This window comes from Hyperolius riggenbachi, chromosome 7 (genome assembly GCF_040937935.1).
Source record: "Hyperolius riggenbachi isolate aHypRig1 chromosome 7, aHypRig1.pri, whole genome shotgun sequence".
NCBI classification, from domain to species: domain Eukaryota; kingdom Metazoa; phylum Chordata; class Amphibia; order Anura; family Hyperoliidae; genus Hyperolius; species Hyperolius riggenbachi.
In genome coordinates, this window is record NC_090652.1 from 31,981,839 (window position 1) to 31,991,838 (window position 10,000).

The following is a 10,000-nucleotide window of genomic DNA, read 5'->3' on the forward strand; positions in this document are numbered from 1 at the left end:
GCTTGGAGGGAGCATGTGAACTTTCACCAAGTTACTACGATTCTGCAGCATAACGGGATATTTTGATTATTGTAGTTCTCTTTATTACTGCCTTGAGAGTATTGGTTTATGTAAAGAGATTAGAGAAAGAGCAAAAAGCTAGATCATGTCAAGGGGGCACTCGGATTTGAACCAAGGACCTCTCGATCTGCAGTCGAATGCTCTACCACTGAGCTATACCCCCACGCTCTGTTCAGCTTTTCTGACCATTTTAAATAGTTTCTCTCATGTAGTCCATGAAAACATTTCAAGCGTTAACTTGGAGTTTGTTAAGGTTGGACAGAGTTAAATGATAACTCTTAGAGACTAGAGATGGTCAATGAGACAGTAATAAATCCAGGTTGCATGCAAATTGAATTAATATTGTAGGCAGCTTGGAAATGCGTTAATCGTCAGGAAGTGCATTAGACCCCAGCACATGTGTATTTGGCAGCAGATGTAGAAGCCCAAAGTTCTTCTGCTTTGCTAATTTGAGTGGAGGACTTACATTGTAGACATTTTGTAGCTTTTGCTGTTCATTCGCAGGATCCTTTAAAATACGTATGGAAAGAAAAAACAAATTTACTTTGGATATGTAAAGAAAAGAACACTTCAGAAATGTGGTTGCTTGGAGGGAGCATGTGAACTTTCACCAAGTTACTACGATTCTGCAGCATAACGGGATATTTTGATTATTGTAGTTCTCTTTATTACTGCCTTGAGAGTATTGGTTTATGTAAAGAGATTAGAGAAAGAGCAAAGAGCTAGATCATATCAAGGGGACACTCGGATTTGAACCAAGGACCTCTCGATCTGCAGTCGAATGCTCTACCACTGAGCTATACCCCCACGCTCTGTTCAGCTTTTCTGACCATTTTAAATAGTTTCTCTCATGTAGTCCATGAAAACATTTCAAGCGTTAACTTGGAGTTTGTTAAGGTTGGACAGAGTTAAATGATAACTCTTAGAGACTAGAGATGGTCAATGAGACAGTAATAAATCCAGGTTGCATGCAAATTGAATTAATATTGTAGGCAGCTTGGAAATGCGTTAATCGTCAGGAAGTGCATTAGACCCCAGCACATGTGTATTTGGCAGCAGATGTAGAAGCCCAAAGTTCTTCTGCTTTGCTAATTTGAGTGGAGGACTTACATTGTAGACATTTTGTAGCTTTTGCTGTTCTTTTGCAGGATCCTTTAAAATACGTATGGAAAGAAAAAACAAATTTACTTTGAATATGTAAAGAAACGAACACTTCAGAAATGTGGTTGCTTGGAGGGAGCATGTGAACTTTCACCAAGTTACTACGATTCTGCAGCATAACAGGATATTTTGATTAACGTAGTTCTCTTAATCACTGCCTTGAGAGTATTGGTTTATGTAAAGAGTTTAGAGAAAGAGCAAAGAGCTAGATCATATCAAGGGGGCACTCGGATTTGAACCAAGGACCTCTCGATCTGCAGTCGAATGCTCTACCACTGAGCTATACCCCCACGCTCTGTTCATCTTTTCTGACCATTTTAAATAGTTTCTCTCATGTAGTCCATGAAAGCATTTCAAGCGTTAACTTGGAGTTTGTTAAGGTTGGACAGAGTTAAATGATAACTCTTAGAGACTAGAGATGGTCAATGAGACAGTAATAAATCCAGGTTGCATGCAAATTGAATTAATATTGTAGGCAGCTTGGAAATGCGTTAATCGTCAGGAAGTGCATTAGACCCCAGCACATGTGTATTTGGCAGCAGATGTAGAAGCCCAAAGTTCTTCTGCTTTGCTAATTTGAGTGGAGGACTTACATTGTAGACATTTTGTAGCTTTTGCTGTTCTTTTGCAGGATCCTTTAAAATACGTATGGAAAGAAAAAACAAATTTACTTTGGCTATGTAAAGAAAAGAACACTTCAGAAATGTGGCTGCTTGGAGGGAGCATGTGAACTTTCACCAAGTTTCTACGATTCTGCAGCATAACGGGATATTTTGATTAACGTAGTTCTCTTTATTACTGCCTTGAGAGTATTGGTTTATGTAAAGAGTTTAGAGAAAGAGCAAAGAGCTAGATCATATCAAGGGGGCATTCGGATTTGAACCAAGAACCTCTCGATCTGCAGTCGAATGCTCTACCACTGAGCTATACCCCCACGCTCTGTTCACCTTTTCTGACCATTTTAAATAGTTTCTCTCATGTAGTCCATGAAAGCATTTCAAGCGTTAACTTGGAGTTTGTTAAGGTTGGACAGAGTTAAATGATAACTCTTAGAGACTAGAGATGGTCAATGAGACAGTAATAAATCCAGGTTGCATGCAAATTGAATTAATATTGTAGGCAGCTTGGAAATGCGTTAATCGTGAGGAAGTGTATTTGAATGTCCCACTTCAGTGACGCTCACAATTTGCATAATAATCTGCATGAAAGCTAGAATGATGAGCATGTTACGGACCATGGCCGCAAGAGACACTTTCGTCAGACCCAGAATCTTCTCATTCTGCAGTTGCCATTTTTGCCACTGCATTAGACCCCAGCACATGTGTATTTGGCAGCAGATGTAGAAGCCCAAAGTTCTTCTGCTTTGCTAATTTGAGTGGAGGACTTACATTGTAGACATTTTGTAGCTTTTGCTGTTCATTTGCAGGATCCTTTAAAATACGTATGGAAAGAAAAACCAAATTTACTTTGGATATGTAAAGAAAAGAACACTTCAGAAATGTGGTTGCTTGGAGGGAGCTTGTGAACTTTCACCAAGCTACTACGATTCTGCAGCATAACGGGATATTTTGATTATTGTAGTTCTCTTTATTACTGCCTTGAGAGTATTGGTTTATGTAAAGAGATTAGAGAAAGAGCAAAGAGCTAGATCATGTCAAGGGGGCACTCGGATTTGAACCAAGGACCTCTCGATCTGCAGTTGAATGCTCTACCACTGAGCTATACCCCCACGCTCTGTTCAGCTTTTCTGACCATTTTAAATAGTTTCTCTCATGTAGTCCATGAAAGCATTTCAAGCGTTAACTTGGAGTTTGTTAAGGTTGGACAGAGTTATATGATAACTCTTAGAGACTAGAGATGGTCAATGAGACAGTAATAAATCCAGGTTGCATGCAAATTGAATTAATATTGTAGGCAGCTTGGAAATGCGTTAATCGTCAGGAAGTGCATTAGACCCCAGCACATGTGTATTTGGCAGCAGATGTAGAAGCCCAAAGTTCTTCTGCTTTGCTAATTTGAGTGGAGGACTTACATTGTAGACATTTTGTAGCTTTTGCTGTTCATTTGCAGGATCCTTTAAAATACGTATGGAAAGAAAAACCAAATTTACTTTGGATATGTAAAGAAAAGAACACTTCAGAAATGTGGTTGCTTGGAGGGAGCATGTGAACTTTCACCAAGTTACTACGATTCTGCAGCATAACGGGATATTTTGATTAACGGAGTTCTCTTTATTACTGCCTTGAGAGTATTGGTTTATGTAAAGAGTTTAGAGAAAGAACAAAGAACAAGATCATGTCAAGGGGGCACTCGGATTTGAACCAAGGACCTCTCGATCTGCAGTCGAATGCTCTACCACTGAGCTATACCCCCACGCTCTGTTCACCTTTTCTGACCATTTTAAATAGTTTCTCTCATGTAGTCCATGAAAGCATTTCAAGCGTTAACTTGGAGTTTGTTAAGGTTGGACAGAGTTAAATGATAACTCTTAGAGACTAGAGATGGTCAATGAGACAGTAATAAATCCAGGTTGCATGCAAATTGAATTAATATTGTAGGCAGCTTGGAAATGCGTTAATCGTCAGGAAGTGTATTTGAATGTCCCACTTCCATGACGCTCACAATTTGCATAATAATCTGCATGAAAGCTAGAATGATGAGCATGTTACGGACCATGGCCGCAAGAGACACTTTCGTCAGACCCAGAAACTTCTCATTCTGCAGTTGCCATTTCTGCCACTGCATTAGACCCCAGCACATGTGTATTTGGCAGCAGATGTAGAAGCCCAAAGTTCTTCTGCTTTGCTAATTTGAGTGGAGGTCTTACATTGTAGACATTTTGTAGCTTTTGCTGTTCTTTTGCAGGATCCTTTAAAATACGTATGGAAAGAAAAACCAAATTTACTTTGGATATGTAAAGAAAAGAACACTTCAGATATGTGGTTGCTTGGAGGGAGCATGTGAACTGTCACCAAGTTACTACGATTCTGCCGCATAACGGGATATTTTGATTATTGTAGTTCTCTTTATTACTGCCTTGAGAGTATTGGTTTATGTAAAGAGATTAGAGAAAGAGCAAAGAGCTAGATCATATCAAGGGGGCACTCGGATTTGAACCAAGGACCTCTCGATCTGCAGTCGAATGCTCTACCACTGAGCTATACCCCCACGCTCTGTTCAGCTTTGCTGACCATTTTAAATAGTTTCTCTCATGTAGTCCATGAAAACATTTCAAGCGTTAACTTGGAGTTTGTTAAGGTTGGACAGAGTTAAATGATAACTCTTAGAGACTAGAGATGGTCAATGAGACAGTAATAAATCCAGGTTGCATGCAAATTGAATTAATATTGTAAGCAGCTTGGAAATGCATTAATCGTCAGGAAGTGTATTTGAATGTCCCACTTCCATGACGCTCACAATTTGCATAATAATCTGCATGAAAGCTAGAATGATGAGCATGTTACGGACCATGGCCGCAAGAGACACTTTCGTCAGACCCAGAAACTTCTCATTCTGCAGTTGCCATTTCTGCCACTGCATTAGCCCCCAGCACATGTGTATTTGGCAGCAGATGTAGAAGCCCAAAGTTCTTCTGCTTTGCTAATTTGAGTGGAGGACTTACAATGTACACATTTTGTAGCTTTTGCTGTTCATTTGCAGGATCCTTTAAAATACGTATGGAAAGAAAAAACAAATTTACTTTGAATATGTAAAGAAAAGAACACTTCAGAAATGTGGTTGCTTGGAGGGAGCATGTGAACTTTCACCAAGTTACTATGATTCTGCAGCATAACGGGATATTTTGATTAACGTAGTTCTCTTTGTTACTGCCTTATGAGTATTGGTTTATTTAAAGAGTTTAGAGAAAGAGCAAAGAGCTAGATCATGTCAAGGGGGCACTCAGATTTGAACCAAGGACCTCTCGATCTGCAGTCGAATGCTCTACCACTGAGCTATACCCCCACGCTCTGTTCAGCTTTTCTGACCATTTTAAATAGTTTCTCTCATGTAGTCCATGAAAGCATTTAAAGCGTTAACTTGGAGTTTGTTAAGGTTGGACAGAGTTAAATGATAACTCTTAGAGACTAGAGATGGTCAATGAGACAGTAATAAATCCAGGTTGCATGCAAATTGAATTAATATTGTAGGCAGCTTGGAAATGTGTTAATCGTCAGGAAGTGCATTAGACCCCAGCACATGTGTATTTGGCAGCAGATGTAGAAGCCCAAAGTTCTTCTGCTTTGCTAATTTGAGTGGAGGACTTACATTGTAGACATTTTGTAGCTTTTGCTGTTCTTTTGCAGGATCCTTTAAAATACGTATGGAAAGAAAAAACAAATTTACTTTGGATATGTAAAGAAAAGAACACTTCAGAAATGTGGTTGCTTGGAGGGAGCATGTGAACTTTCACCAAGTTACTACGATTCTGCAGCATAACGGGATATTTTGATTATTGTAGTTCTCTTTATTACTGCCTTGAGAGTATTGGTTTATGTAAAGAGATTAGAGAAAGAGCAAAGAGCTAGATCAAGTCAAGGGGGCACTCGGATTTGAACCAAGGACCTCTTGATCTGCAGTCGAATGCTCTACCACTGAGCTATACCCCCACGCTCTGTTCAGCTTTTCTGACCATTTTAAATAGTTTCTCTCATGTAGTCCATGAAAGCATTTAAAGCGTTAACTTGGAGTTTGTTAAGGTTGGACAGAGTTAAATGATAACTCTTAGAGACTAGAGATGGTCAATGAGACAGTAATAAATCCAGGTTGCATGCAAATTGAATTAATATTGTAGGCAGCTTGGAAATGCGTTAATCGTCAGGAAGTGTATTTGAATGTCCCACTTCCATGACGCTCACAATTTGCATAATAATCTGCATGAAAGCTAGAATGATGAGCATGTTACGGACCATGGCCGCAAGAGACACTTTCGTCAGACCCAGAAACTTCTCATTCTGCAGTTGCCATTTCTGCCACTGCATTAGACCCCAGCACATGTGTATTTGGCAGCAGATGTAGAAGCCCAAAGTTCTTCTGCTTTGCTAATTTGAGTGGAGGTCTTACATTGTAGACATTTTGTAGCTTTTGCTGTTCTTTTGCAGGATCCTTTAAAATACGTATGGAAAGAAAAACCAAATTTACTTTGGATATGTAAAGAAAAGAACACTTCAGATATGTGGTTGCTTGGAGGGAGCATGTGAACTGTCACCAAGTTACTACGATTCTGCCGCATAACGGGATATTTTGATTATTGTAGTTCTCTTTATTACTGCCTTGAGAGTATTGGTTTATGTAAAGAGATTAGAGAAAGAGCAAAGAGCTAGATCATATCAAGGGGGCACTCGGATTTGAACCAAGGACCTCTCGATCTGCAGTCGAATGCTCTACCACTGAGCTATACCCCCACGCTCTGTTCAGCTTTGCTGACCATTTTAAATAGTTTCTCTCATGTAGTCCATGAAAACATTTCAAGCGTTAATTTGGAGTTTGTTAAGGTTGGACAGAGTTAAATGATAACTCTTAGAGACTAGAGATGGTCAATGAGACAGTAATAAATCCAGGTTGCATGCAAATTGAATTAATATTGTAAGCAGCTTGGAAATGCATTAATCGTCAGGAAGTGTATTTGAATGTCCCACTTCCATGACGCTCACAATTTGCATAATAATCTGCATGAAAGCTAGAATGATGAGCATGTTACGGACCATGGCCGCAAGAGACACTTTCGTCAGACCCAGAAACTTCTCATTCTGCAGTTGCCATTTCTGCCACTGCATTAGCCCCCAGCACATGTGTATTTGGCAGCAGATGTAGAAGCCCAAAGTTCTTCTGCTTTGCTAATTTGAGTGGAGGACTTACAATGTACACATTTTGTAGCTTTTGCTGTTCATTTGCAGGATCCTTTAAAATACGTATGGAAAGAAAAAACAAATTTACTTTGAATATGTAAAGAAAAGAACACTTCAGAAATGTGGTTGCTTGGAGGGAGCATGTGAACTTTCACCAAGTTACTATGATTCTGCAGCATAACGGGATATTTTGATTAACGTAGTTCTCTTTGTTACTGCCTTATGAGTATTGGTTTATTTAAAGAGTTTAGAGAAAGAGCAAAGAGCTAGATCATGTCAAGGGGGCACTCAGATTTGAACCAAGGACCTCTCGATCTGCAGTCGAATGCTCTACCACTGAGCTATACCCCCACGCTCTGTTCAGCTTTTCTGACCATTTTAAATAGTTTCTCTCATGTAGTCCATGAAAGCATTTAAAGCGTTAACTTGGAGTTTGTTAAGGTTGGACAGAGTTAAATGATAACTCTTAGAGACTAGAGATGGTCAATGAGACAGTAATAAATCCAGGTTGCATGCAAATTGAATTAATATTGTAGGCAGCTTGGAAATGTGTTAATCGTCAGGAAGTGCATTAGACCCCAGCACATGTGTATTTGGCAGCAGATGTAGAAGCCCAAAGTTCTTCTGCTTTGCTAATTTGAGTGGAGGACTTACATTGTAGACATTTTGTAGCTTTTGCTGTTCTTTTGCAGGATCCTTTAAAATACGTATGGAAAGAAAAAACAAATTTACTTTGGATATGTAAAGAAAAGAACACTTCAGAAATGTGGTTGCTTGGAGGGAGCATGTGAACTTTCACCAAGTTACTACGATTCTGCAGCATAACGGGATATTTTGATTATTGTAGTTCTCTTTATTACTGCCTTGAGAGTATTGGTTTATGTAAAGAGATTAGAGAAAGAGCAAAGAGCTAGATCAAGTCAAGGGGGCACTCGGATTTGAACCAAGGACCTCTTGATCTGCAGTCGAATGCTCTACCACTGAGCTATACCCCCACGCTCTGTTCAGCTTTTCTGACCATTTTAAATAGTTTCTCTTATGTAGTCCATGAAAACATTTCAAGCGTTAACTTGGAGTTTGTTAAGGTTGGACAGAGTTAAATGATAACTCTAGAGACTAGAGATGGTCAATGAGACAGTAATAAATCCAGGTTGCATGCAAATTGAATTAATATTGTAGGCAGCTTGGAAATGCGTTAATCGTCAGGAAGTGTATTTGAATGTCCCACTTCCATGACGCTCACAATTTGCATAATAATCTGCATGAAAGCTAGAATGATGAGCATGTTACGGACCATGGCCGCAAGAGACACTTTCGTCAGACCCAGAAACTTCTCATTCTGCAGTTGCCATTTCTGCCACTGCATTAGACCCCAGCACATGTGTATTTGGCAGCAGATGTAGAAGCCCAAAGTTCTTCTGCTTTGCTAATTTGAGTGGAGGTCTTACATTGTAGACATTTTGTAGCTTTTGCTGTTCTTTTGCAGGATCCTTTAAAATACGTATGGAAAGAAAAACCAAATTTACTTTGGATATGTAAAGAAAAGAACACTTCAGATATGTGGTTGCTTGGAGGGAGCATGTGAACTGTCACCAAGTTACTACGATTCTGCCGCATAACGGGATATTTTGATTATTGTAGTTCTCTTTATTACTGCCTTGAGAGTATTGGTTTATGTAAAGAGATTAGAGAAAGAGCAAAGAGCTAGATCATATCAAGGGGGCACTCGGATTTGAACCAAGGACCTCTCGATCTGCAGTCGAATGCTCTACCACTGAGCTATACCCCCACGCTCTGTTCAGCTTTGCTGACCATTTTAAATAGTTTCTCTCATGTAGTCCATGAAAACATTTCAAGCGTTAACTTGGAGTTTGTTAAGGTTGGACAGAGTTAAATGATAACTCTTAGAGACTAGAGATGGTCAATGAGACAGTAATAAATCCAGGTTGCATGCAAATTGAATTAATATTGTAAGCAGCTTGGAAATGCATTAATCGTCAGGAAGTGTATTTGAATGTCCCACTTCCATGACGCTCACAATTTGCATAATAATCTGCATGAAAGCTAGAATGATGAGCATGTTACGGACCATGGCCGCAAGAGACACTTTCGTCAGACCCAGAAACTTCTCATTCTGCAGTTGCCATTTCTGCCACTGCATTAGCCCCCAGCACATGTGTATTTGGCAGCAGATGTAGAAGCCCAAAGTTCTTCTGCTTTGCTAATTTGAGTGGAGGACTTACAATGTACACATTTTGTAGCTTTTGCTGTTCATTTGCAGGATCCTTTAAAATACGTATGGAAAGAAAAAACAAATTTACTTTGAATATGTAAAGAAAAGAACACTTCAGAAATGTGGTTGCTTGGAGGGAGCATGTGAACTTTCACCAAGTTACTATGATTCTGCAGCATAACGGGATATTTTGATTAACGTAGTTCTCTTTGTTACTGCCTTATGAGTATTGGTTTATTTAAAGAGTTTAGAGAAAGAGCAAAGAGCTAGATCATGTCAAGGGGGCACTCAGATTTGAACCAAGGACCTCTCGATCTGCAGTCGAATGCTCTACCACTGAGCTATACCCCCACGCTCTGTTCAGCTTTTCTGACCATTTTAAATAGTTTCTCTCATGTAGTCCATGAAAGCATTTCAAGCGTTAACTTGGAGTTTGTTAAGGTTGGACAGAGTTAAATGATAACTCTTAGAGACTAGAGATGGTCAATGAGACAGTAATAAATTCAGGTTGCATGCAAATTGAATTAATATTGTAGGCAGCTTGGAAATGCGTTAATCGTCAGGAAGTGCATTAGACCCCAGCACATGTGTATTTGGCAGCAGATGTAGAAGCCCAAAGTTCTTCTGCTTTGCTAATTTGAGTGGAGGACTTACATTGTAGACATTTTGTAGCTTTTGCTGTTCTTTTGCAGGATCCTTT

General features: G+C 39.4%; 14 non-coding genes across 14 annotated transcripts; all 14 read right to left on the reverse strand.

Annotated features, from left to right (window-relative positions):
- Nucleotides 1–151: 151 nt before the first annotated feature.
- TRNAC-GCA (transfer RNA cysteine (anticodon GCA)) lies at nucleotides 152–223 on the reverse strand. The gene has a single exon. It is a non-coding gene; the product is annotated as a tRNA-Cys (tRNA).
- Nucleotides 224–795: 572 nt separating this feature from the next.
- TRNAC-GCA (transfer RNA cysteine (anticodon GCA)) lies at nucleotides 796–867 on the reverse strand. The gene has a single exon. It is a non-coding gene; the product is annotated as a tRNA-Cys (tRNA).
- A 572-nt stretch (nucleotides 868–1,439) lies between these two features.
- TRNAC-GCA (transfer RNA cysteine (anticodon GCA)) lies at nucleotides 1,440–1,511 on the reverse strand. Its single transcript has one exon. It is a non-coding gene; the product is annotated as a tRNA-Cys (tRNA).
- A 572-nt stretch (nucleotides 1,512–2,083) lies between these two features.
- TRNAC-GCA (transfer RNA cysteine (anticodon GCA)) lies at nucleotides 2,084–2,155 on the reverse strand. Its single transcript has one exon. It is a non-coding gene; the product is annotated as a tRNA-Cys (tRNA).
- A 723-nt stretch (nucleotides 2,156–2,878) lies between these two features.
- TRNAC-GCA (transfer RNA cysteine (anticodon GCA)) lies at nucleotides 2,879–2,950 on the reverse strand. Its single transcript has one exon. It is a non-coding gene; the product is annotated as a tRNA-Cys (tRNA).
- A 572-nt stretch (nucleotides 2,951–3,522) lies between these two features.
- Nucleotides 3,523–3,594, reverse strand: TRNAC-GCA (transfer RNA cysteine (anticodon GCA)). The gene has a single exon. It is a non-coding gene; the product is annotated as a tRNA-Cys (tRNA).
- Nucleotides 3,595–4,317: 723 nt separating this feature from the next.
- Nucleotides 4,318–4,389, reverse strand: TRNAC-GCA (transfer RNA cysteine (anticodon GCA)). Its single transcript has one exon. It is a non-coding gene; the product is annotated as a tRNA-Cys (tRNA).
- Nucleotides 4,390–5,112: 723 nt separating this feature from the next.
- Nucleotides 5,113–5,184, reverse strand: TRNAC-GCA (transfer RNA cysteine (anticodon GCA)). Its single transcript has one exon. It is a non-coding gene; the product is annotated as a tRNA-Cys (tRNA).
- A 572-nt stretch (nucleotides 5,185–5,756) lies between these two features.
- On the reverse strand, nucleotides 5,757–5,828 carry TRNAC-GCA (transfer RNA cysteine (anticodon GCA)). Its single transcript has one exon. It is a non-coding gene; the product is annotated as a tRNA-Cys (tRNA).
- A 723-nt stretch (nucleotides 5,829–6,551) lies between these two features.
- On the reverse strand, nucleotides 6,552–6,623 carry TRNAC-GCA (transfer RNA cysteine (anticodon GCA)). The gene has a single exon. It is a non-coding gene; the product is annotated as a tRNA-Cys (tRNA).
- Nucleotides 6,624–7,346: 723 nt separating this feature from the next.
- On the reverse strand, nucleotides 7,347–7,418 carry TRNAC-GCA (transfer RNA cysteine (anticodon GCA)). The gene has a single exon. It is a non-coding gene; the product is annotated as a tRNA-Cys (tRNA).
- Nucleotides 7,419–7,990: 572 nt separating this feature from the next.
- On the reverse strand, nucleotides 7,991–8,062 carry TRNAC-GCA (transfer RNA cysteine (anticodon GCA)). The gene has a single exon. It is a non-coding gene; the product is annotated as a tRNA-Cys (tRNA).
- A 722-nt stretch (nucleotides 8,063–8,784) lies between these two features.
- On the reverse strand, nucleotides 8,785–8,856 carry TRNAC-GCA (transfer RNA cysteine (anticodon GCA)). The gene has a single exon. It is a non-coding gene; the product is annotated as a tRNA-Cys (tRNA).
- Nucleotides 8,857–9,579: 723 nt separating this feature from the next.
- Nucleotides 9,580–9,651, reverse strand: TRNAC-GCA (transfer RNA cysteine (anticodon GCA)). The gene has a single exon. It is a non-coding gene; the product is annotated as a tRNA-Cys (tRNA).
- Nucleotides 9,652–10,000: the final 349 nt, after the last annotated feature.